General features: G+C 45.4%; 1 protein-coding gene across 4 annotated transcripts in view; it reads left to right on the top strand.

Moving 5' to 3' along the window:
* The window catches only part of SEMA4D (semaphorin 4D), a 95,060-nt gene that overhangs the window by 7,300 nt on the left and 60,836 nt on the right, over positions 1-26,924 (top strand). The window contains exon 2 of one of the 4 annotated variants that reach the window (XM_072030708.1): positions 26,411-26,517. The exons of the other annotated variants lie outside the window; for them this stretch is intronic. The gene's annotated coding sequence lies outside the window, so the exon portion shown is untranslated. The remainder of the gene's footprint in view (positions 1-26,410; positions 26,518-26,924) is intronic. 4 annotated transcript variants of the gene reach the window in all.

Below are 26,924 nucleotides of genomic sequence, written 5' to 3'. Positions count from 1 at the left end.
TAGTGGATTTCATGGTCATGCTGTCGAAAGCTGTGGTGTAACATCAGGACTGGCACAGTGGGAGCTCTGAAGAAGGATGAAATAAAGCTGTATTTCTTCTCTGCTTTTACTTGGGGCAGCTGAAATTTGGTTCTGCTTCGGACTAATCCGCACTGACTATAGGTGAGGACAGAAATGGCGTGACTGCCTCAGTGGGAGAACAACAAAAACGTCTTCTGGTGACGTGTAGCCTTGGACATACTGCTTGGGATCTAGATAGGCTTTTGAAAGGCAGCAGCACACTGAGAGCATCCAGGTGTCAGGACCGTGTCAGATGGATCCGTGACATAGCTGTGGAGTTTCCCACCACTTTGATGAATCAGAAGGGTGGGTTTCGGGTTAGTCGGTTGTCTTTCCGAGTAGTCAGAGGATGAAAAGTACACTGCTCCGTCTCAGGAAACAGCCCAAGGGCTCCTCTGTGTTGCACTGTGTATGTACTAGCGTGGACAGTTTGGTGCTATGTATTCTTATGTTGCATTTCTTACGCTTCCTAAAGTATGAGGAAATGCTTGTGATATTGTGCTTGTTTTGTGACGGGGTGGCTCATTTACTAGTATTGTGAACGTATGGATGTTAGTAGTGCTGAGACGAGCCAGCTTTGTTTTTATCTTTTACAAGCTTAGAAGATGCTGTGCTTCAGAGTGGCTTTTTTTTTTTTTTTTTTTTTGCTGTGTCTTGCTTCCCATGTCCTATTTATCCCTTCCTACCTTTAAAATAACTATGCGTGCTCAGTTTTTACCCACCATCAGCCATTCTGCCGCTCAAATTGCTTCTTGTGAAAGTTCTTGCTTAATCCTTATGTTGTTTCCCTTTTGGAGGCACGTAGGTGGAGGAGCTTTGTGGTTATGCCTTGCATGCGGTGAGGAAGAGGGGTTGAAGACCTGTGCAGATGCTGGGGCACGCACTGGGTGATGCCGGTGCCTTGCACAAGGGCATCCCCTCAGGGCTGTGTTTGGGGAGGATTCTGCAGCAGGGTGCCAGGCTTAAACTCCTTGAGGACATGCGCGGTTTCTGGGTCTCCTTTCGTATTGATGGGACATGCTGTCCTGGTTGCAGACACAGACAGAGCTGAATGACAGAATCATGGAGTGGTTTGTGTTGGAAGGGACCTTAAAGATTACTTCTTCCAACATGCTTGCCATGGACAGGGTCATTTCTAGGCCATGCTGTCCAAAGCCCCATCCAACCTGGCCTTGCACACTTCCTCCCTCAGATATGAATGGAGCTGGTTCAGGGTCTCCAAAGCTGTTTGGCTTAAAATTTACTGTGTGGACAAGTCTCCAAGGACTGGCGATTCGTAAGATTTGCAGCAGCGTGGTGTGACGCGGTGACAGCTTGTTCAGCAGCGGTGTAGCTGTGGGTTTTGCATTGCAGCTGTGCACTCTCTGAGTTCCCTCATGCAGCCTCTCTGTCTGTGGAGGGGAAGATGATTTGTTCTGAGCAGAACAAAGCTGATGTTCCCAGAGGTTCGTGTCCAGCATCTCCCTTGAGGACCGTGATGTTTGGTCCCAGCTCGGAGGCTTGGCTGCTGTGCAAGCAGGGTGGGAAAGGCTGGGTTTGAGCTTCATGTGGTCAGGTCTCCATGGATGTGCCCCAGGGCAGGCTCCCTGGTACCCCCAGAGAGGATCCCCTGCACCAGGAGAGGACACAGGCTGCTCACTGTGCTGCAGGCAAGCCAGCTCAGCTGGTGGTGGCAGGCCAGTGATGAAGCTGGTAGCTACATGCTGGTTGAAGTCTGCTCCCAAAGCAAGCTCGTTAGCATTTTGGAAACGAATGATAATGTGGTGTGGGGGAATATTATACCGAACAGCTCAAGTTGACCCACTAACAATCTGCTAAGGAAAGAAAGCTCCAAGGTTGCGTAAGCTAGCTGGAAAATGGGTCCCAGTATATAAATAGTGACGAAATAAAGACCAATCTGAGAGTGAAATCTCTGGATTTCTTTCACTGAGCTCCTTTCCAGTTGCTGAGGTGTGAGCTGTAGTTTTGGCAACTCTTGTTTTTAACCACAGTTAAACAATTGCATTTAAGGCTCAAGTAAGCATTAGTTCAAGTTGCCTTTCCACCTGAATAAAAGACACTCTGAGTGTATCCAGTTACACCTGTGAAGAGGGTAGTCATTTGTGTTGTGATTAAAGAATGCTTTTAGTGAAAGGCCAAAATCATGGACCGGCTTTCTGAGGTAATTTTGTTGTAGTGTTTAATCAGCGGAAAACGAAAGCTGTGAGGTTTTCATCAGCTCCTGTGTCAGGGAGGGAGAGGACTCGATACCTATGGTAACGCAGAAAGTAAACGGGGTCAATGCTTGAGGAAAGAAATCCTTCCTAATTCCTGTGGCTAAACATATTTTCGTGACTGATTCTAATTCTGACAGCAGCTATCAGGAAAATGTGCATGCTTTTCCTGGTGTTCAGTTATGTATAATAAACTCATTTGTTAGTTTGCTTCTTTGTCATCCGCGACTAAGACTTTAATTGTTTTGTTTTTTTTAAAGTCTTAAAAAATTGTTTCATGAGCTTTAAAAACTCCATCCTGAGCATGTAGAGCTCTGTAAGTGCAAGCTGTTATGTCACAAGCAAGCTCCTAATAATATTGTTTGAAAATGTTCTCAAATACAGATGGAAATGTGTAGAGGTGGGGAACTGAGTTGTTCTGAAGTGAAGCACATTGAAAGTGTGTGTTGAAGTTTGTTCTGTATTTTATGTGCACAGCTTCAAACCCTTGAAGTTCTGATGATCTGAACATGCACATCCAGTTGTGCTGCGGCAGCTCTGGAGTAGTGCAGACTGTAGCATTTGGGAAGTCTGGATGATCAGGGAGGGCATCCAGATCCTGAAATGCCTGGATAGAGCTCAACAGGAACAGATGTACCTATGTGTTGTTCAGAAATTGCGTATTTTTCTGTTGACTTCTGAAATATTATTAGTGATTTAGCTCTGAGCCTGAAAAAAGCAGTGTAGACTTTTAATGTGCTTTCATTACAGCCAACACCACCAAGAAAACATTGGCTGTTTAGGTGTTCATGTAGGATTGTGATTGCTGCACAGATTGAAGAAGACCCTCAGATGTGCTCAAATGTCTTCAGTAGTTTTTTTAAAGCTTTTCTTAAGCTAATGAAAATCCTTCGTGGTTACATGCATGTGAGTTGTTGAATTCTTGAGTTTAAAGACTTCATACCCTTTAAAATTGTAAATATGCTATTGATACTAAAATGGTATACTTAGCTGTTCAGGCTGTATGGATATGTTGATTCTCTAACGCCTGTGAAGTTCCCTCTCTTCACGGTGGAACCTCTAGGTAGATTTAAAATTAATCAAATGTTGACTGTAAAGCCACACGCATTACAGAAGCTGTACTTTGTGATACTGGCATACATTAGGATTCTCATGGGAAGTAGGAAGAAAAAAGATGTTTTATTGCTATGAGAATGACTATAATGATGCCTACTGATTTCAGCATTCAAAGAGGAGAAATACAGAGTTTTGAGCCACTGCCTTTTTTCTACCAGTCATTTTTTGAAAGTGCATCGGTGGAACTATTTGTACTGCTGTGAACAAGAACATGTCAGGTGGGTACTGCCTGTACTGGAACAAACAGCTTTATTGTTTCCTGGATTGTCTTGAGTATAAGAATGCGAAGGCCAAAACAGTAATAAAAACAGACGATTACTTCTGCTCATTCAAAGAGAAAAGCAGTAGCTAAAATACAATTTAGTTTTAATTCTTTATGTTTCACTTCCTCTACTCCGAAGCAGTTGATAAAAAGCGTAGCTGATACTTTGCTTATACAGACAATTATGTCCCACAGGCTTTGTTAGAATTAAAACCACTTTAAATTTTAATACCAAACTGCTTGTAAATTGTTTTAATCTAAAATTTCATATCAAATTGTTGAGATACTTACATTCATGGAGCAAAGTAGGTATTTTAGTTCACTTTTAATGACTAGCACATGTGAGCTATGTAAATTGAGTTGCATGCATAGGATTTCCAGCACGTAGAACAAAGCAGAATTGTATGTAACGTTTGCCTGTGCCTCGAATTCCTGATGCTGCAGCATCCGACGAATGTATACGTAGCCGTCTGCTCTGTTTGCAGATTACGTGCTGCAGATAGCCACCCGCCTTGGCACAGACTGTCCGGCCTCATCGCGCTGATCCAACAGCGGGGTGCGTGCCAAAGCCTGAAGCGTGCAGGGCGAGGGGCACGGCGTACTGTGTCCAGCACAGCACTGCTGGGCTTGGGGCTTAGAGACGACGGTCTTAGGGTCTCTGCTACGACATGCAGCATTTCTGTGTCTGCCTGTGAAGGCGGTGCAGAGCTGTGCCTAGCAGCCTGGCCGTGACAGGCCGTGGTGGTGGGGTGGCCGCCCGCAGAGTGGCAGGCCCGTCTTGCTGCGAGGCGCCCGGCATGGCAGTGGCCCTGTTGGGCTGGGGCGGTGTGGAGGCACGCGTCCGCTCGCTGAGGAAGTGCTCTGGGTGCGCTCCAAAAATCAGGGGCGCCCGGGCGCTTCCCCTTCCCAGCCCTGGCTTGCTTGTGTCTTGACTCACACACTTAAGGGCTCGCCCCAACTGACTTGTGCAAGGCAGGGCTTCTCTATCTGCTGATGTTGTCACCGTGTTGTTTCCACTTCTCAAGTTTCTTATGTTCATGTGATCGCTTTAAGGATATAAAACTCTTTATTTCCGGTCTCCTGAAGCAAGCATTTCTTCCTCCCTTTTTAAAACTCTTTAATCGTAATCCTTCATTGTGCTTTCACTTGTTTCTCTGACGCTTTTCTGAAAAGGTTTGAAGATTTCTGTGTGTCTGTGGCATGGGGTGAGCCACCAGCAGTTTAATCTTCTCCAGTTGACAGAAACGTGAACTTTATAAAATGTTTGTGTAGCAACAAGCTGAGGTTTGCCTGAGTCTTTGAGAGGCTGTGGAGGAGGATATGAAGGCTCTACAATCCCTGAAATTCTCATCCCAGCAATCAAGCCCTAAGATAACCAAGTTAGGTAGTTCCTTTAGTGAAGAGAGGAGAGACCTGAGGGCTGGGATAGGGCAGTTTGTCATTTCCTTAATTAACGATCTCCATTTCCTGCAAGTATCCGAAGCCATCAGGTTCAGGTGTAATTGATGTTTTTACTCCTGTACCACGGCTGTGGTGTTCAGGTAGGCATTTGAGGGCCTGAAGGAGAGCTTTGGTGCACTCAGTGTTTATAGATAAACACATGTGGAAGACACGTTCCCTTCTTGGGGAAGTTTACAGCATATTTTGGAGCGGGAAGAAAGGGAACCCCACAGGAGGAGGAGAAGCAGAATTTGGAAGAGCAAGCTCAAGATGAACTGCGTGGTCTTGCTGCGTCAGACTCTTCGGCTGTTGTGTCTGAGAATGCTTTCCTGTAAGTCATGCTGCAAACGTGTATCTCAAAGGCACAGGGTAAAAAAGGGAAGGGGGGGACTACCTGTCAGTTTACTAAGTTGAGAAGGTTAAAGATATGAAGGACAGAAAAGTGGCTGTTGTGGGTAAAAGGAAAAAATTACAGGATTTAAGCATGCCATGTCCTGCCAGTAAAGATGATTTTGGTGCCTCTTTTACAGTGAGGATGTTGAAGAACATGTTTAGATTTTATCTTCCAAGTAGGATGTGGGAAGAGACGGTGACTGTTTTGAAGAAACATACCCGCACAATTTCTAGATGCTGACATTTCATCCTAGAGTGAAGCTACAGCAGTTGATGGAAGCTGAAATTAGCGTTACTCCGATTCACACAGTTTATTTTTCGGTATACCCGCTGCAAGTATATTGGTAATGCCTACAAACATTTTTTTCTTTCTGTCTCTCCAATTCATTGAGAAATCGATACCTAGTTTTATTTTCTGAGGTATTTCTGCAGAGAGCTGCTTGAATGTCCTTTGTTGTAAATCTGTCCATGGTTTTATAACTCTAGGTAGTTTTATTGGTATCCTGCCTCTGCCAGGGCATGACGACTTGCAAATCTACTGTGGCTTGTTACCATGCTCATACTGTGATAAAAATTGAGAGGTAACACAGTTGATCATTGCTGATTATGTATGTATTGAGGTATACCAAAAGCATTGTGGGTTCATTTCTGCAAATGGATTTTCCCTGAGGTTTGCATTCAGGCTGGACTGACTGACCCTCGGCGGTAGCTGTATTGATAAGCTAAGTCCTAATAGGCAGCTGGTGCAGTAGTGTGAAGTGGGCTTTTGGAGGGGGGCCTTGCTGGAATATGGTTCTCATTAGGGCAGAGCACCACATCTGAAGTCATTTTAATTCTCGACAGCATGGTACTGCCTTGCGGAGACAGTGCGATTACTCCGGGGAGGAGGTGGAAGTGCCTCGCGTCACTCAGCTGTCCTGCTGCTGATTAAGGGGTGACACTGTCCCAGACGCCTTTCGGAGGCAGGCAATTATTTTCAGCTGGAGAGATGTTAACCAAGAACTGAAGCCCTAGGGGAGGAAAGGGTGAGCAGGGCCAGAGAAGGAGGGGGGGGGAAGCTCACAAAACACAGAACATTTATTTTACTATTTCTATGTCTTGGGCTCTCCCGTTACAAGGCTTTCACCATTGGCACGGTGAGGCACTGCATGTTTGTGGCTGACTGCACAGAGCTAAGTGTTCTGTTCCGTAAGTTTTTTTTTTACATTTGCTTGAATATAAAATAATTTAGTATTAATTTGCATCCTGCTGTATGGTTAGTGAGACCAGCATAGATGCTTTGTCTTCTTTCTACTCTTCTTTTCATGTAGCATTGTGGTTTGTTTGTTTGTTGTTTTGTTTATTTTTGTTTTTGCTTAAATATTGATCCAGAATCCAGTTTTAATCAGTGGAGGGATTTATATCCAGCAGGCTGCTGACATGTGGTCATTATTTTTGTGATAGACTCATTACTTGATGATAAAATTCAGGCCATTGCCTACTGCTCAAGGCAACCTTTTGCTACGGTCTTTGTAAGAGAGCTGTGAGAACAGCCATGCAGCTTGGGTTGCAGGTAAGAAATTAATTTTTTTGGTTATTTTGTGAGTCAGTGGAAGTTGAAAGCTCATTTAAAGGTTCTTTATCAACTACATTAGTTGTCACAACAGGGAATAATTTAGTAGCAGTAGAAAATAATTGCTTCAGCTTGTAAAATGCTGTAATCCAGGCTTGAAATGTGAGAGGTTTATACAGTATTGTCACTGTTGACTGACTGATTTCATTACATCACAACTAACAATAAAGCTGTTTGAATTACTCAGCAGATTGAGTTTCTTAAACCGACTGTGAGTCACGTTGCCTGTATGGAGATTAATTGTAAATGGTCTTATGTTTGTGTGCGTGTTGCAGAGAGATATCCTTCGCTAACAGCCTGGATTCAGCACCTGTCTGTAGCTCGAGAGTAGTCGGGCACAGTTAGGTGTAGTCCCTACAAATAGAAACGCCCAGGGAAGAGCCTCAGTACTGCTGTGATGGGACCTACTGGGAACCTGTCTTTTGTTGGCCAGTTGCGTATAGATACTGTATGGTTTCTATTGCCATACAGCTTAAATAAGAATTAACAACTGCAACAAAAAAAGCCCAACCCTTTGATGCATGTATTGTGTAAATTGTAGCTGAACAGGCTGCCGCTTTGTGTACACGGCTGGTGTGCAAAATTGTAGTTTGAAGCTTGAAATCTGTTTCGAAGACATGAAACTTTGAAGTGATTTCTCTTGGCATATACAGAACAGTCTGTGTTTATATAAGTATCTGGCAGCTGAATGTCAGTATTTTTTTTCAAAGAATAGCCTTGCTGATATTAGAAGAAAAATGGAGTGGAAAAAAAAAGCCCTCAGTTGTGGTTGTGCCCTAGAATGTACTACTAGTTTTTCTGGTTATTGCTATTAAATCATGCTGATGCTTTTGCTTTTTTGCTGAGACTTAGCATATATCTTGCATAACTAGCATATGCTTTTCTGTTTGTGCTCATTTTTAATTTAAGTGTACCTTGCTTATCAGCATCACCAAAGTTCACTTGAATAAACAAAGAGAACTCACTCCCTTCAAATCCAAACTCAGCTGCAGGTAGTCTGCCTTTTGCTTTCCAACAATGGCAAACCAGGAATAAATCTGCCTTTTAGCAGACATCAGAATAATCTTTTATGCTTCCAAAAGTTCTTTTTTGCATAGTAACAGGAACCTGCTAAATAGCAAGACAGTGCTGTTAGGTTTTATTGACATCGTTCCTTTGCCTAATAGGAAACAGAAAACAAAGGGGGAGGGGAAGTTTTAAGCAATTTGAGGAGGAAGGACTTCAGGCTGAAACTTTCCTTGTGTTCAATTAGCGGATATATATGTGTATTTATTGGACTGTTTCATTACAGTGGTCCGGGTCTAAGTCCTTAATTAGCTTGTTTGTTGAAGTCAGGCAGGAGAAGAAAATAAAGGACCCAGGTAAGACTTTGCAGGCTGTGAGTGAGCAGGCAGCACGTGAGGCTGTGCTGGGGTTGGCCTGCCTCCATGGAGAGGAGGATTTCCTGGGCGATGCTGTGGGCTGGAGGTCTCAGGTGGGTCAGAGGGGTGGTGGTAGCACGGGGCCACCCGTGCTGCTGCAGCAGCTGGAGGAGCAGTCCCACCAGCGCTGGCTTTGGTGTCTGCCTCGCTGCTGCCTCCCCGTCCTCCACCTGAGCGTGGAGGCCATGCTCTGTGGGCAGCACTCCCTAGCTAGGGCCTGATTCCTGAGCACACTCAAGTAGGCAGGACTCTGCTTTTGCTCCTGTACCTCTCCCTCACCTTGTAATTAGCTTCGCTCTCAGCTTTGCGGGTGCTGGAGGCTGGGGCGAAGGCGCCAGGGCCATGAGGAGGCTCAGTGGGGCCTTTCTTGACCCCTGCCTGCTGCCACCACCACCCCTGGGCCTCCTGACCCATGCCTCTCCTGCGCCCCAGGCTCCCAAAATTATGGCTTCAGGGGAGGGGTGATGAGGGGACTGGGGGCGTCCTCAGTGTGGTGTCGTCGTCCCCTTCCTACGTGGCCAAAGCCATGCTGGCATGTTGCTGCCTCTGTTTATATCAGCTGGCCACCTGCTTTTCTTGCTAATGAAACGTGGCTAATGAAGTAGTTGGCATCTGTTTTGGGAGAGGGTGAATGGGAGAGGGGAACCTCTAAGAACAGCTTTATGGCTTGGCTCTGCGGACCAGCTATTTAATGTAGTGCAATAAAACTTTGCAATTTTAGCAATTCAGAGCGATCTGGGCAGTTTCACATTGTTTTACTGCATGAACAAAGCAGCTATTGTTCTCCTGGTCATAGCTGTTTGCCTCCATCAGTGTGAAATGAGGTCCAGGAGAGCTGCTGTGTGTGAAACGAGCGAGATCTCTTCTGAAAGCCCCGCAGACGTGTGGGATTAGCCTGTCACTGCTGGGGCAGCCTGAGCAAGGACCAGATGGGGGTGTGCAGCTCAGCCCGCCAGCCAGGAGCCAGGGCCTTCCCCAGCTAATGTGGCTCGTGCAAATAGTGCAGGCATCCCTGGTGGCTTGTACAAGTAGTGTGGACATCGGTGTGGCGGCCTGTTGTGCTCCTTTCTAGAGATGTGTCCCCGAGTGTGCAGGCTGGGCGGGGGGGTGTTTGTAGCCTCTGGGAAGGCTGCAGCATCACCAGATGCAAAATGAGGTCTGTTTGTGGGACTTGGTCTGGTGGGACTTGCTGGTAGCACTGTGACTATGAAATTAAGCGAGGTGGGCAACGTAAATCTGTAGTTCGAAGCTTCAGCTAGGAGAACGCTTCTTGAAAATAGCATTTAGATGCTCAAATTTGCCTGAAAGTAAAATGACTACATGAGCTGACTTTCATGCCTGTTAAGTTCTCTCCTTTTATATTAAATGTTGCTTTAAACTTTAAAGGCATCAGTCAATTAAAGAAGTCTGTACCTTCCTAAAATATATTTTATAAGTAATTATTTTACTTTATTAATATTATTGTACCTAACATATAATATATACTAATATATGTTATTACAAGTAATTATAGTAATTACATTTATCATGTAAATACAAATTTTCTTGTCTGGAAATCTGGTGGAGGACAGGATCCTGAAGGGCCCTATTTGCTTGAAGTTTGGGTGTTATGCCGAGGATGCATGAGGAACTTCAGAAGAAATAACAAGTTATACCTGTTTCTTTGATTTGAGAAGTTACTAGTTCAAAGCCGAGGGATCTTATAGCTCTCATTATAAGATCTGCCTTCTTGTGTTAGATCCGTGGGTGACAGGAACAGATGAAATATTTTCGGAAGTAGGCAGGAAAGAACGGAGAAGAGAAGCTAGTTGAGCTCAGTGCAATCTGTCCGGGCCTCGTGCAGGTACCTGTGTGGCTGATGGGACGCTGCTGCATTATTTCCTGCAGGAAAGAAACATGATGCCCCTGCCTGAGGTTTGCGGGGCTCCTGCAGAGTACCTATAAATATATGTGAATAGTAATGAATAGTACTTCCACGCCAGCTGATAGACTGGGAGTTTGCAGTCTGGGGGAAGGAAAGTCTGGCAGGAGGGAAGCCTGTTGTTGTCTGCTGTTGGTGTTTCCTCCATAACATTGCTGGCAGGATAGATTTGGAAACATGAAAGAAGAGATCCTTACACTGAGCCTTCCAGGCTGGTTCTGTTTGCCACACTCATGCTATGCTCAGTGACCCCTCCGCCTCACCAGGATACAGACGGTGCAGGTGAGTCAGCTGAATGGTAATTTGGACAATGCTGCGTTGTACCAATAGTGATCGAGTTCCTCAAATCATGATGCTACCGCAGGCAAAACAGCACAAACTGCTGCTCTCCTTTCATTCCAGACTGTCCCAGACGTCTTCAGATCCTGTTTCAGGTTTGAAGAGAAAGTTTTTTGAGGTCTGGCACGCATGCAGAACATGCAGTGTCTTGAGGCTGAAAGTTACCTTCCCATTAATTTGATTTTACAACTTTCTTGGGCTGCCGTGAGATTTATTTATTTATTTATTTTATTTATTTATTTATTTTTGTCCACGTGAGATTTCTCACGAATGTGCTTAATTATCGAGTGCAGTTTGGGGAGTTCCCTGTGCGTTACCTTCAGCTGATGTTCTGTCAGTGTACTTATGTTGAAATTCATATTGTATTATAATTGCTGTTTATAAATTACACCTGCAGTATGTTAGAGGTTATCTGGAAATTGAGAAATAAATGGTATAACACAAGCATAACATATGAAGTAAACGTGTACTAAGACATTTCCTTTGCAATAGCTTGAAATGTGTCTGAGTTAAATATGCAAAAATATGCAGAGAGAACATTTGTAATTATGCCATGCAAGCTTGAAGGACTTAATATGGAGAACTTGTATTGAAGTGATTCATGACATATAGAAGCAGACTTAAAAGAGTGTGGCTTTGTGAAGGACACTTTTGAAATTGAGGTGGGATTTTTCCAAGCTTTGTAACCAAATAGAAGTCAAGGAGATTTTTGAAAATGAATTTCATATGGGTGACTTAGTAGAGCCTTGCTCTGTACTGACTAGGTATTCGGCTTTGGAAGTGTGCGTGTAGTTATACTGGGTTTAGCTTCCAACTTAGTGATGGGTTGGGTAGACCAATAATCAGAAAAATATGTGCTGTACTGATGAAACTTTTGTGGAGAAACAGAGAAACACCTTCAAAATAGCCAGAAGGCTAGATTTTTGTTCTCTCACTGAGAGGTGTGCACGAAGTTTTTCTGGGCATCGAGCAGGATTGTGAGGTGTACCTTTAGAAGGTGGTAGCACTTGGAGAAGAAGGTAAGTGAGTGGGTTGCTGCCCTGGTCAGGGGTTGGCCTGGAGCGACTTGCATGCTACTGCTACAGCTGTGTTGCTGTCTTCATTGCTTCTGGATCTTGTAGCTAGGGCTGCATTGTAGAAATTATCAGCAAAAATGCTGAAGCTTGAAAAAGCCAGTCAAACATCCTGGGAAACAGTTGGCTTGTATCATCCCAGAAGTGCATCAGCTGGTATCCTGCCTGCCCTGCAGTGCTTGTCTGAGACAAAGGATAGTGAGGCTGGGTGCTGAACTTGAGCTTGCCCAAGACAAAAAGATAATCTGACAAAAGCATAACCCAGTACTGCCTTGGAAGTATAGCTGATCATCAGGAAGCACTTCCTTACGGTGTGGGTGATGGAGCGCTGGCATGGGTTGCCCAGGGAGGCTGTCAGCTGTGGTGTCTGCCTCCTGGGAGCTCTCCGAAAGCCTCCTGTGCATGATCCTGGGCAGCCTGCTCCAGGTGTCCCTGCTTGAGCAGGGGGTTGGACTAGGTGACCTCCAGAGGTCCCTTCCAGCCTAAACCCTTCTGATTTGGGGAAATAAAGCAAATTTAAGTTGTTAACGTAGCCCTTAAGTAGCATGGGTCTCTGGTGCTGTTGGGTGAAATTCTGGCACCAAGACCAGGGGTTTATGTACTAGTCTTGTTTCCCCTGTGCTGAAAAAAGGATCTTTCTTCACTCTGTGTTTCTAACGATGGCAAATCTCCCACCTCATCATGTGTCCAGTGGTTAATTATTCTGCGCCTTGAGTGCCCGTACAGTATTTCCATCTTATAGTTGATCTTAGGTTTCTGGCCACAGGATCTTTTTAGAACTTAATTAAATGAAAGACCACACTATGCAATATCACCTTCTACTACTAACACCTGGTAGTTAACAGCTCTAACAGTTCGTTGCGTAGACTGTAGGAAGTGGTTTCTTTCTGCCTAAGCAAATGGTTTACTGTTGAAAATATTGTTCTGTCTGTTCTTGGAAGTGTACAAATGTCTATCATTTGTCAAGTTGTTATTCCAGAACATAGTGCTCCAAAGCTATCAGTCTTAAAATACTGTTAATGACGTTACAGGGAAGAATAAATGAGCAAAATCAGCATTGCCTTGCTTTTTTTTTTCCCCTCTTGAGTTACTAAATGTTTTAAATATAACGCTAAGTAGCACACCACCAAAAAGCACAGTCCCAGAAAAATCAACCTGATTATTTGGTTTTAAGTAAATAATTAATCTGGCTGCTTTTACCTTTCTACAAGAGGTTTAGGGGGAAGGATGGATGACCATGTTATTGAGTAGACTAGTTAAATAATCTAGGTTCTTTTCACTCTAACTAATGCCAAGTAACACAAGGAATGAATTTGTTTTTACTTAGTATGAACAGAGCTATATATTAGTTGCATATTATATTAAACATGAACACAGTGGTTAAATACAGGTGGCGTAGGAATTTCTGAACCAGCAAGTGCAGCAAAACTTGAATTAAGCTCCTCGTTCAATTAATTGCATGTTGGTAAGTATACACTAAACTCTGGGCTGCAGCCGTGCGGTCTCCTGCCTCTCCTCCTGGTAGAAATGAGGGCAGCTTGCACCTTCAGCAAACTGTGCCCGTGTCTATTTGCTGTATGTGTTGTAAGTCCTGTTTTGCCAGAGCGAGGTGGAGAGGGAGCTTGGAACACCAGCGCCTGGACACAAAGAGAAGCCCAAACCCCAGGGGTCGAGGGGGTGGGACCTGCCCCGTGGGCAGCGGCTGACCTGCGATGGGCAGCAGAAGCTGGATGCAGCACGGGGCAGCTGAGGGTGGATGTGGTGGCTGGAGTCAGGATTAGGGCCCCCTGAGACGAGAGGTGGGTAAGAGCTGCTTGCTGCGTTGCCTATAGCTATGCTTTGGCTGTGAGGCACCCCGCAGCTCAAGCCCTTCTTCAGGAGCAGTAACCTTTTATTCAGTTTTCTGTAAGATGTATTTTAGTGGTGGGAACTGATGTGTGATCCCTGGAATTGAGTTCCTATTGGATGCACCTTTACCTCAATACTCAATGTAGAAAAAGCGTTTTGCTGAATGAGTATTAAAATAATCAAAGCTGAAGAGCTAATAAACTTACAAAGAATAGTTTTGAAGGGAGTGTATTACTTTGAAAATCAATGCACGGTAGGCTGGAGTATTTTGTGATTCATTCTTTAAAGGGACAAACTGGAATAACTTATGTTGGTCTGCTCCTAATTATTGTTTTTTTTTTGAGTCGTTGTTAGATTGAAGTGCTTCCGAGCCCAGAACCAACCTTCGTTAGCTCTCGAAGGGCTTAACAGAAAAGCAGGTATAAAATCAATTTAGGAGGCGGAAACCATTGCCAGTACTTGTGTGTGAAATCGTTTGTGCGGATGATGCTGACTTACACCGAGAACACGCACTCCTGTGTTTATACTCTTAACTTCACGATGCTGACGTGCTGAAGTGGTGCCTCTCCAGAGATGTACGTACGCTGTCTCAAGTGTCCCCCTTCACGGTAGCTTTTTGTGACATTCAGCGCAATTCACCTTGACATTTACTCAAGTAGTTTTCTATTGAAAGGATATTTTAGCTATCTCATCGTAAGGTTTACAAAAGAAATGAGTTTAATTGCTCACATCGAAGCGCTCACCCCTCCCACTTGCACACATTCTGCAAGTGAAACGTGTTAATCCCCTCCTGCCCTCCCCCCATTGAAGAAGCCTGATACGTTTCCTTTTGCATTAGTTAGGCCTTCTGGGAAATACATGCAGAAATAAAAGGCTTTTCTATAGCCCTTTCTCCCTCAGGAATGCATAGAAACCAGCTCCTTGGATCTGTTCCACAATTTGAAACTTGATTTGCGGGGGGGGGAGTGGGGGGGGAGTCTATAATCCTATGCACATGTTACTGAGAGAGACCTAATTAAAATTTGAGGTAGAGGTGCAGGTTCTTAGAGGATCTCGCACTACTTTTTCGAAAAAGCATTTCATGTGCCTTATTTGCAATCCATATGTTGTGCCGAGGCATGTTTCCGAAGCAGGTAGGTAAAGCTCTCTTAGCTGTATGACCTCTGGTTTTCCATCCTCTTTATTAGCAGCGTGTACCCAGACAGCCTACACAGAAGGGGCTTCTTTTGTTTATAAAGATTACTCGAGGATGGTGATGGTTTTTCGGCTGCTGACAGTATTCACACATTTTACCTCAGCTACAGCAAAAGGCGTGCCCTTTGCCGGGGGGCAAATATTCGTGCATGCTCGTTACACATCCATGAAAACCCATGGGAAGAGGTGCTGCGGGGTTTCACAGTGATGTTGAGATGTTGGTTGATTTCAGTGCCGTGCTGAGGGCAGAAAGGCTGGTGTGTAGCCTCAGTGTGTTGGGACAGGCAGGAATCCCAGCAGGCTGGGCTGGGGTGACCATCACATTGCGAAGTAACCCAAGCACTGAGATACCTGCGTGGTTCGGTGGCCCTTGGGGCGTGTAGGTACTGGATCCTCCTGGGATCATACCTGGGGTTAGCCCAGGACGGGCATGCTGGTGCCCACAAGGTTGGTGAGATAAAAGCAGCGGTGTGGTGGCTTGGGCACAAGCTGCTGTCCATGCTGCTGGGCGTGTGCCCATGTTCTCCTTCTCCTGCCTGAGTGTGCCTGGAGGCGAGTGAAGTGTGAACTGGAGCTCTCCTACGGGGACAGTGTGACTGAACCCAAAGATCTCCTGTGTCTTCACTGTATTGGCAACCACGGGCAGAAACAGTTTCCTTGTCCCCACAATAATTGCATGTGTTCATATGTAGGTTGGAAAGAAAATAGCCAATTTTCGAGTCGCTGGTGCTCTCCAGGTAATCTAAGCAGAGGCAGTGGTGCTGCCTCTTGGCACGGTTGAGGCAGTCCACGTAATGCTGGGGAGGCAGCTCCTCCTCACCATCAGCAGCCTCATTTCCAGTGCCAGCAGAGCCAGCCTAACCTTCTCGTGCCCCTATACAGACCCCTGGAAGTGGCGGAGGGGCCGGTGCGGGGCCGTGCAGCCCTGCTCCCAGCCCGGCTGCGGGGGCAGGAGCCGCCCGAGCTGGTTTTGCTGGGGAGAGGGGTGCTGGGGGAGTCACGGCGTGGTCTGTGTGGTGGTGAGCCGCGGCATGCAAACGGGCACCAACAAATTAGGGTTGAATGTGGCTGGGCTGAAGCGACGGGTTCTTTCAGCTGATGAAAATATTTCATAAATATTGGCTTGTTTTCAGCTGCGATCTAGTGTGGAACTGTAGGTCATACTCCTTGGCAGTCACCAAAGAAGAAAGTTATTTTCATTCCACGCCTCTCCCTGGAGCGAGAGATTATAATCTCTGTGATGACAGGTTGTCAGGTTATCTTCTTCTTTCTCCCCCCAAGTTTTAGGAAGGAATTGCAGGGGACTTGGTGCAGGAGACCTGTTGCATGACGTCCTCCTTTTGATGCCGCCGTCTTTACTTCCCAGCTCAGCTCAGTGATTTCCTCTGCTCCTCAGCTTCTTCAGCCTGGTCTAATAACAGCATCCGGCACCAAAACGTCTCTTTGCTGACAGTTATAGACCTGACTGTATGTATTCTGTTTACTCTCCAATTTTAATTTCAGGTTGGCGTTTGATCTGTTTGTTCAGGCCCAGATTTTCACTGTCTTGTTTGCTCTCAGGAGGTGGCATTTTGTTCTGCAGGCTGTCTTGTTTTAAAAATGGACCTTCATCATAGAAGGACGGCTGTCTGTGAGGTGAGAAAAGTCAGGGTGATCTGTTGCGCAGTCTTTTGGGTACATTTTCCAACGCTGACCAGCTCACATTGATTAATTGCTTTTCTGCTAATGAGTTAGGGACTATTTTCTGCGTCTGTGTGACTGTAAGTGGATGATGCTTTTTCACAACTCCCATTCTGCTGGTTAAGTAGTTTTCCCAAGATGTAATATGCTACTTCCAACCTGTATTGTAATTATGCTTGGCAAGCCGTGGCTTTTAGTGGGGAAAAGTCATTCAGTAATGGCTTTGCATACGGGAGGCACTGATTTGCCGCAGAACTGTCTGGCTTCAGGTAACCCTTACGTGACAGTTGTGATGTTTGCTGGTCCGCTTGATGTAATGCCATGTAACTAATTAGGTAAGAAGGCCAAAAGCAAAGATTAGTGTTTGAATTTGAAAATGGTTAACTGTTGTGGATTGATATGTATTTAATAGGATCATACACTATCTATATATATCCCATATGGTAGTACAAATGGTGGACAAATTCTGAGAGAAATGTTGGAAACCATAGCTGTTCAATAATGTGGTCGTAACCTCAAATCAAGGAGTAAGATATTTTTATTTTTAGATATGCAAAAACCTTTCTATGTCACAATTTGCATCACAGGGACAGAATGCTGTGCAGCTTCTCTTTAATCATTTTCCTGAAGGAAAGGATGCTGTAGGGTGGTTTAGTCTTGAATCTGTTTGTTGAAGGCTGCGTGGAGAATAGAATGTACTTAATCAAGTAGTGTGTGTTTATCTAGCACTTTAAACTTCTAGTTCGCCAGGTTTGTATTCTCTAGTCTGCTTTCATTTCAAATAATATGTTAATCCGTGAAATCAGGTTTGGTTATGGGGAAGAATGTTAGAACTTTTGAGGATTCATCTGATATATGAATTTTTCTGCAAAAGTGTTTTTTTTTTTTTTTTCAGTAGTGAAAAGTGAAAGCATTTCCATTCATGTATTTTTGAATTTTAAAGAACTAAAAAGTGAGCTGTGGCTTGGCTCCTTCCTGTCAAAACGGCATATAGAGAGCTTCCTTTCCAGGTACTACAGGAATCACATGCTTTCGCACAAGAATTCATGAAAATGAATGTCTCAGGCTTTAATGCTTTTCCCTTTGCTTTGGCAGGGGAGCATGTGCTTTTATGAAGGGTGTAGCATTGCTTTGTGTGCATGGGTCACGAGTGCAAATCAGGTGGGTGTTTCGTAAGCTAGAATTGAGTAACAGGTAAATTTCTTTTTGGATTCTGGTTATAAAGGAAATGTGTTTGATGATGAGGTTGTAGGTGGCAAAAATTTGGAGATACAGCATGTGAACTGCCTCAGGAAAAGAGGGTTGACCCTTCTGTTGAACTAATTGATCAGTTAATGTGTTCAGCAGGGATAAGGCCCCTTTTAAGGTTCCGATAAATCAGTTGCGTGGTTTAACATCCAGCAAAGCACTTTGTAAAATAATAAAACTGTCTGGTGCTGTGCCTTGAATTCTTAATGTCAGATGACGGCTGCTGGGCTCGTGCGTCACCTTCACTTCTTCAGCCACGTCTGAAGGCCGGCGTTTGGACAACGCTCGTCACGGTGTGCTCTGGAAGCAGTCCGCCAGCTGGACTCGGTGACACGTGTCGGTCCCCTCCAGCAGGAACATTTCTGTCCCCTCCTTCCTTCTCCTGATGTGTCAGCGCCTGTGGAGCCAGGACTCCTGCGCTGCTGTGGCCCAGAGCTGGTGGCAGGCCACAGGCCTCTGTGTCTGTCACATCCTGTTGCAGACAGACGCCCATGGTCACGGGTGGACGGCCACCAGCGTCTCCTGCGCCCGTGCAGCGCTGTGCCTGGGCGCTCGTCCCTGGCAGCAAGCTGTGCAGGTGTACCCGGTCTCTGAAATGCTTTCTTTTGTTCAGGGCTGCTGGAGCTGAACCAGGCACTTGCTAACGTGTCCTGACTTACCAGAAGGAAGCATATGTCTTTTTTTTTTTTTCCCCTGCCTTGGTTAATGATTGAGAAAGATGTGATGCTGCTTAGGCTCCTTCTGGTGCCACGCAGTAGTGCCCTCTGTTTGTAGCAATTCATGGATTTTTACCTTCGTTTTTTTTCTTTAACCTTTTTTTAGACTATTTTCTGTCCTGTGGGCTGCCTCGCTGAGTTTCCTGACCCGCTGTACCCCTGGCTCCTTTGGGAAGAAGCTGCCAGCGTGCCCTGTGCTGTGGTCAGGGATGGTGAACTTGGTTTTTGCTCTCACTGACTCTTTCTGTTTGTTTTGAAGTGATGCATTTGGTGTCGTTTGGGCAACACAGAGTAAAAGGCTGGTTTGCCAAGTGTAGTGTTTGTCCAGGCTAACCTTTAGTCTGGTGCAGAAAAAGAAACCGAAAAGAAAAGAAAACCAAACCCTCTTGTGAAGCATTTGTTCCCACCAGTCCGGGAGAGGTGGAACTTCCTCTCTTACAACAGTTTCTTTCAAGTATGTGCCCTTACAGCGATGTTAGTAGGGTGTTCTCGGTAACCTGAGCACGCTCTTTGTCCAGGCTGTTACGTGTTTTTTCCAAATGCTGACCCACGCCATTGTGTTTCTGTGACTTGCTGTGCTCGCTTACAGCATAGCATTTTATTAAATTTTATTTATTTGTTTTTCCCTTTTAGTGTTGCTACGCTTTTTCCCCAAATCCCTTTCTTAAAGAAGTTATTTTTTCTGTGTTACTTAGCGTTTCCAAACAGGTGGTAGCAGTAAGCTTGAATTCCTGTGCTCTCACGGTGCACTGAGTGATCCACCAGAGACCGCATCACTTACATCCTCAGAAAGTCAAATCTAAACAGAAGTGGCCCACCAAACCAGAAGGGTAACTGCTGGACAACAAAATGCCCTTTCTTTTCTGCCTGTTGTCTTCTCTCTTTCTCCTCCTCCCCACTGGCGAACAAGGCTCCTGTGTCCGGGGGCACGTGCCGTGCTGGGCAGTGCTGGACGGGGAGACCCCGGCCCCTTCGGTGGTGCCTCCTGCCTGGATGTGCCCCCGCTGTTAACGTGCCCTTGTCCACGTAAGGCTGTGAAGCTCGGCTGGGAGGCAGATGTTGAGACCCTCTCTGCCTGAAGAGGGTGGTGGTTGATGCGGGTGAAGGGAAGGGCTTTGCTGACTGGTAATGAATGAAGGGGGGGAAGGCAGTGAGTTAGAGGACATAACTTTGTTTTTCCTCGTCACATTTTCTTTCTTTCCTCTTGGAAACTTTTTTTGTGGGTATTTTAGCTGACAAATGAGGAGGGTTTTTTATTTATTTCTTAAGAAAACGAAAATTGGACTGACGCTGAAGAAAAGAAACTATGTTTGTGGAACAAGCGAGGTTGTGCCACGTCCGAAATCTGTTGTTACTGTCTCAGCTTCTCCTACATCTGTACTTCACCAAAAGAACTTCTGCTTCTTTACCCACATGAAGTGGTCAACGAAAGGGTGTAGAAGTGCTGTAAAGCTTAATTTCTTCTTCCCCACCCAAGGAGCTCTCCTTCTGCACCAGTGTGGCTGAACTTGCATCATTTAATGAAAAATCTTGGTGTTCTGAGATAACAGCTGAAAATGTTTCTTTTTCTTTTTATAAAGAATGGGAAGGAACAAAGCGATGTCCTGAGCCATGCCCCTGGTGTTGTACAATGAGATTAATGTGTTTTATAGATTATGCAGAGTAAGTGCTTGCTGGAAGCTTCAGGCTCCTTGCAAGAGCTGCCTCTCGACACCCCCAGAGGCTGCTGAGCTGAGTCATGGCTCTGAGCTTGGTTCCATTGAGAAGGTGAGGTCTTGGACAGCCACTGTCTGAATGCCTTGTAAAACAGATTTAAAAGCCATGGCCAAGGACTCCTAAGGCAGTTTTCTGCTGCTGTCATTTGTGTGTTTGTTTGTTTTTTGTAGTATCTGAGCCATGGCAAACTGGTGCTGTCTGTCCTTGGTTTGTGGAGGGCAAATCAAGTTTCAGTGACAGCTTTTGGCTTTGTTGCTGCATGTTTATTTTTTACGTTTTCCTTCCTGCAAGTATTTAATGCATTAATTGTTTTTTGTGGTTTCACTTCATTGCTTACAAGCTAATTCATAGCTGTTGTTGCCTACCTCTGTGTTTCAGCTTCATACATCATTTCATCTGTACCCTAATTTAAAAGCAGACTTCTGAAAGTATGTGTGTAAGAGAATGGCTGGTACTTGGGAGAATTATAGCTTACATCTACTCTTTATTTTCTTTTGGTTTATTTCAAAGATAGTGCTAAGGCATTCTTTCTTAAACTTAAGGCCATAAAAAGTAATGAGTTTTAAGCTATTGTTTAAAGTCACCATCTGTCATTTTCTCCAGATTATCACTTACAGGCACTTGACATGAGCCAACCCAGATCCATATTGCTAATTGAAAAACACTTTCTCCCTCCATGAATTCCTAAATCATGTGGGCTCATTACATAACCTGACAGTAACAGGCTGTAATAGAATAAATCACTACCATTAGAGGCCCCTACCTGCCTTACCACGTTATTTCTTTTTGTTCAGGGGTTCGTTCCTATCTTTTCTCATCTCTGCAGCTTTGGACATCATTTCCTCCGTTTTGCTATTTTCAAGAAAATTGGGATGAAAGAAAGCATTTATATTGCTCTTTTGAATTGGGCCTCATGCCAACTGATTGCTATTTGCAGTTAGGGTAGTTAATGAAACATTTAGTTTAGAAACAATATGAGTATGAATCAATTTGTTTTTAAACATGCCATACAAATTCATGGAATGCTGCCACAAGTTCAAAATCCCCCTTGTGCTCTTTTATGTAAGGCTTCTTGTTCTGCTACATGTTCTGCAGCGTGTTGGTGTTAATTCCGTTTTACTGAAGGATAACTCTGTCCTACCACAAATGTTTTGGAGGAAGAGTGTATCTCATTTTTAGATATATTTGTCTCGTAAGTGTCATACTCAGATGTCAAAATGTCATATTGTGTTTGTAGGTCTGAAGAGCACTGGATGTGACAACTTGGGAGAAAAGAAGGAGAGAAAACTATCCTTCCTTGGGAGGCATTTTGTCCTGCCTTTTCTAGCTAATGATAATGGCAGAGTGGTATGATGTTGACTGGCAGCGTTTTTGGAAGGGTGCTAAACAACTGTAACACACAGCTTTTAGAGTGTTGTCTTATTTTCTTTTTATAACTACAACTTTTTAGCTCTTCTTTCTGTGCGAGGTCTCTTTTGTTGTTGAGCCTGTTCTTGAGAAGCAATGCTACCTGCAGACAGTCAAGTCCTTGTTGACAGTCTACAACCATCACCTTTTGTTCTGCGGATGAACATGTGAAGAAAAGACTAACAATGGCTTCATTATGCCATAGTTCCTGAATGTGCTGCTGACTGATGGGTAACGAAGCGTCAGCTTTAATTAATGGACACTCTGTTGCTGCAGTCCATTGGAACCGTGCTAGCAGGCCCAGCGCTCTGTGATGTGCTAACTTATGCGGAGATTTAATCTTTGGCCTTGAAGATCTTTCAGAGTGGTGTGAGAGCTGTAACCTCAGAGTCTGCTGATAGACAGGCAGTTCAGGCTGAAACTAGGGGCTGCGAGCTAGGGCTCAGCTGCTCCAGAGCCCTGCTTTCCAGCCACATGCTTAGCAAACAGCTCTCCTCGTGGGGACGTGAGTGGGTACCAGGGTTTTAGTCACGGACCACCTGGTTCTTCCTCAGATGATTTTCCCATCTAAGTTTGATTTCGTACCAGTAATGCTGTCCCTTTTGGGAACCTCTGGTAGTGTGTATTTACAGCGAGCAGGACGTATGTAAAATAAAATACCGCATCTGCGCTGCGCAGGGGTGCGATGCATGAAAAGCAAAGGTTAAAAATAATAAAATGCCCGTGTGCATGAAGGCCTTAGTTGTATGTTAACGTCCCTTTGGCAGCTGTGAGGTGCTCTGGCCGTCGTTTTGGAAGAAAGCAGCCGCCCCTGCCAGCTGCGCACACTGGCCGTAGACGTGCAGTGTTCGGTCCGTCGCTGTTCGTTGATCCGGAGAGGGCAGTCATCGACTGCTCGCTGCTCTGTCTGCTCCTCCAGCCTTGCTGCGGCGAGGATCTTCTGATGGGAACGTCGGTCTGGCTTGCAGCGCGTCAGACGGGGAGTTTTTGGTTAAACATTAGTTGGTTTCCAACTGTTTCCTCAAAGACCGGAGCCCTTCGGATGGATTTTGCTCCCTGATTTTGCAGCCTGAAGCTGTGTCGAACTGGGGCTGTGTTGTTTGTGTCTCTGTCACGCAGGCAGCGTGTGTTTTTGCCACTCCGACTGTTTTTTGTTTTGCAAGATGAGCCTTTATGGTACATTCTCAGCCTTCAACATGGGGAAAGTAAGCTAAAATATGCAGAACATGCTTGTTCATACTTTTTTTTGGGGATATCCAGGCAGTGAAACCAACCTGTGGCAGAAATTGTACTCGCTAAACTTGTGGTTCGGGGGTTTATCTGCTCTATCTTACAGCATTCAAATGGCTTTTAGCGCTGGGAAGTCAGAAGATAGATAAAAGTCATCAAGCAGGCTTCTGACCAGGTGACGTGAGCCTCTCTTCCTCCTCAGTGGTCCTTCCTGGGTGCTGCTGCTCACTTGCAGCCCTGTGGGTCTGCGGGGCCCATCAGCATGGGAACTGAAGGGTACCAAAGACTTCTGAGGGCTTTGTGACCCTCTGTGAGCAGCTCTTGGTGGGAGTGGTGCGACGAAGGTTGGGCATCACTGTAAGTAACTGCAGGGAGGGCTCAGGAGGCACCGGGGATGGGGCTGCATCTCGCTGGAAGGGGCTGTAAGTGGACCTGGGGAGGGACAGGAGCCCCGACATGAGGCTCTCAGAGCCTGTGTCCCACAGCCACCCTCTGCGCCTCTCGGCTGGCGTTTGGCCGGGCTCTCACGCTGTTGGCAGGAGCACCAGGGAGGTGGATCAGCTCCCTGCATGCTGTGAGCATGCTTCTGACTTCTTGTCAAGCCTCTGTGCCAGCGCCAGGAGGATGCTGACGTGCAGACCCGGGTAGCCTCACGCTGGCAGCGGGACGGGGGTCAGCAGAAACACAAACCTGCGAGGAGCTTGTTGGGTACCTACAGGCGCTTTGTTCTGTGACAGCAGCTGCCCTGGTCGCTTCCACCCTTTTATTTTCCCCGGCTGGCAGAATTTCAGTCAAAACCTCAGTGCTGTCCAAAACTGCACTTCTGCACTGTTAAAGACATGGGGCATATTTTTCTTGAAAATTTGCAGGTAAATGAGTTCTTACATGTTTCCTCATGCTAATATTAAATCGGTGAGCTGCATTCAGGTACGGACCTGGCAGAAGAGTAACACCTCACAACTTCCACTTCTGCACAGAAAAACCGAATGGCTCAGTTTCTCAGCAGGATAAATTTTTTGATCCAACATAAAGTGTTAAATTTCGTGTTTTCCTGTATCTCTGAGAACAAGGTAAGCCAGCTACGTGCACACAGAGCTTTTTCAATCCCTGAGCGTGGTGTATGAGTTACATGTTTTCTGCTATCGGAGTGTCGTTCCAGACGCTGTCAGCTTGGTGGTTGTATGAGTCTCCTCTGAGTTTTTCTGTCTGGTCCTGTTCGTCTGGTCCCTCAGGCGACGACGTTCTGCCCCTGGCTGTGGAGGTGGAGAGGAGATCGTGTCTGCTGTTGGCAAGTCTCTGCATCTTCATTAATGTTCTGCTAATGTTTGTTCAAAGTCTCTTCCCTCTCCTGCCCGCCACACTTCAAGCAAGTGAGCTTTGGGGCTTTCCCTGCTGAGCGAACTTCAAGCAGTTGCTTGTTAGTTCATGACCTCTTTAATTCTTGGTAACATGGATCAGACACCAGCCAACAAGGGGGAAAAAACTGCCTGCAGAGATGTGATTCTAGCACTAGCCTGAAAAATACATGTGCTTTTGCTTATCGTGTTTTTTCTGTGTATCCCAGAAAGATTCCCTGCAAATCTTCCCGGATCAGAGAGGTGCTGGAACAAGTAGCAGGATGGGTTCCTGCTGCCCTGCTTTCAGCTAGGACCCTGGTTAAAAAGAAGTTGTGTTTGGGGGGCAGCAGTGTTTCTGCCTTCGCTGCATTACTGGAGGACTCCAGCTTTCTGTACCCCGGGTTTGTGTGGCACCGCAGCGGGGGGGATGCCGGGCACCTCCCTTGCTGTAAGGAGGGGAAAAGGGTGAGTGAAGGTGCCACTGAAAGGCAGTTCACTACGTGGCCATGGGCAGCTGAGCACAGGCTCCTCTGCCACCTTTGGTAGGAAGGTCGTTTGCTTCTCTTTCTGGCGGTGATGGGAGGTGGTTTTGGCTGCCAGTTTTATGGTCTGAAGGCAGGAAACATTACAGGCAGCTTCACAGAAAGGGGGCATGTGATGGATGCACTGGCAGCGCCGGTGTCCGAAAGATTTGCAGCAAGGCCCGTGCTGCTGTCAGTCTGCCAGATGCACCTTACCACAGAGGGCGAGGCTGGAGCGGGTTGGTTATTTTGCAGTCCGGGCACAATTTAACATGCCAGTGCAGAGGAGGAGAGGTGCGTGCTCCTGTTTTAAATCAATGGCAGTAATAAACAACCTCCTTACACCGTTTTCATCTGAATTACAGGGTGGTTTTGCCTTCTCCAAGCATGAAATGCTGTGTATCTTCAACACCTGTGGCACCACGCTGGTGTTTTCTGCTTTGCTTTTAATGAACCTCCTGTTTTAATTGTATAACATGCAGGATGAGGAAGTGGCACCAGTCACAACTAAAGAAGTGGCTTCTTGTGGAAGTTGCGTTTTGGTGATACAGTCCCTCCGGTAACCTTGGCCTACTTTAGGAGCTGTCTCTGTCAGACAGATCCTGTTTCAGATGAGTTAGCTATGCCCGTGACTGTAGCAGCATGCTTGCTTTTGGAGAATCCTGGCACTGGATAAAAAATGATGTCTTAGTCTCTGTGGTACCATCTCTGCTTCTGCTTCTCACTGCTGCAAAGTACAAAAATGACAGCCTTGCCTTTGTTGCTCTCTGAATGTGAAAAGGCTAAATTTGGAATTCACACTTTTTTTTTTTTTAAATGAATACAAGACGAGTTTTTATTATAGAAAAATCTGGGAGAAAAAAATGTAAATTGTGATCGTATTTCAGTTTCTTTTCTTTTTTTTAATGCTGAAGGAAGCTTGGCTTTGTGAACAGCAACTTGACACAAATTTTCTAAAGTGTGATCACAGAACTGGGATTTTGTCATTCAGTGCTGCAGGAGCAGAGTAGCTGTTCATGCTCACATTTCCGTGTGGAACTTTGCTGTATTTTAATAGCAGTTTCACTTTGATTTTGCCTGTTTCGTGCTACTGCTGTGAATATGGCTGGCTACAGGTTATTAATGAAGTTTTGAATAGCCAGTCTAGTATGTTAGATATTGCTCCTACTGAGAAGCTATGCCTTTTGAAAACTTACGCCATAAAACCCATTGGGAACAGGGAATCTTCTCCCTTTCTTGTCTCCCTACCTACTGCAAAGTCTTGCCATAGAAGCCATGAAACCCAGAACGCTGCACGATGCTTATGCTTGTTTTGTGTTTTCAGAGTCTGCTCCCTTACAAATACAATTCTGTTTTTACACTCCATTATACCACTCATAATTTTCTTGAGGTTTCTGGTGGTGGTGTTTTGTTTGTAGCTGTACACAATGATCAGTTGTGTGGAAAAGTGATCTAGAAGCACCAGGCTAAATTGAAGGCTCCATTGTGCTTGGCGTTGTGGTGAATGTACGTTCTGTCCCCAGATGACCTGCAGCACACTATTAATTTTGGACTCTTATTGGAAATACCTTGCAACAGAATTTTTCCTTTTTGAACTTGCATTGTATGTAACCTGTGTGTTTTCCAGTTGGAAAAGCACACTTACGTTTATTTATACTGCCAGGTGCAGCAGAAGCTGATCGTATGCAGTAGTATATCACCTTGAAAAGTCATCTTTTAAGTCTGCTGCCAAATGGGTGCTGACAGACAGGAAATTGGAAAAGCATACGTGTAAGTATCAAAACGTTAGAGTGGGTATCTGTTACGTGTCCGTGTGTAAAAGCAATGACTTCATGCAGGAGACGTCCCTGTGCTCAGGTTGTCTGTGCGTGTGTTCGCCTCTTCCTGTCCCTCACGCCCACACAGGGGGCAGATGATGCTGATGTTCAGCCTAATTGGCTGAGTGTGGCCACGGAAGGTGTGTGTTCACTCGTATGAGAGCCCTTTCCTGTGGTCCCTACAGCAGTTTTTCTTTCAATCTGTATCTTTGGGCTGGTATTTTGCAGATGGGTTGGATAGAGCTTTTGGAAAATGAACGAACATGCATTTTTCACTTCTTTGTTAAGCTTATGTGGTACTGTAGTGTAAGAGGCATTTTAACATCGTGGATCAGTTAAATGGCTTCATTGATTTGACAT

This window comes from Anas platyrhynchos, chromosome Z (assembly GCF_047663525.1).
Source record: "Anas platyrhynchos isolate ZD024472 breed Pekin duck chromosome Z, IASCAAS_PekinDuck_T2T, whole genome shotgun sequence".
Taxonomy (NCBI): Eukaryota; Metazoa; Chordata; class Aves; order Anseriformes; family Anatidae; genus Anas; species Anas platyrhynchos.
The sequence above is the reverse complement of the archived record's forward strand: the minus strand, read 5'-3'. Positions and strand labels throughout refer to the sequence as shown.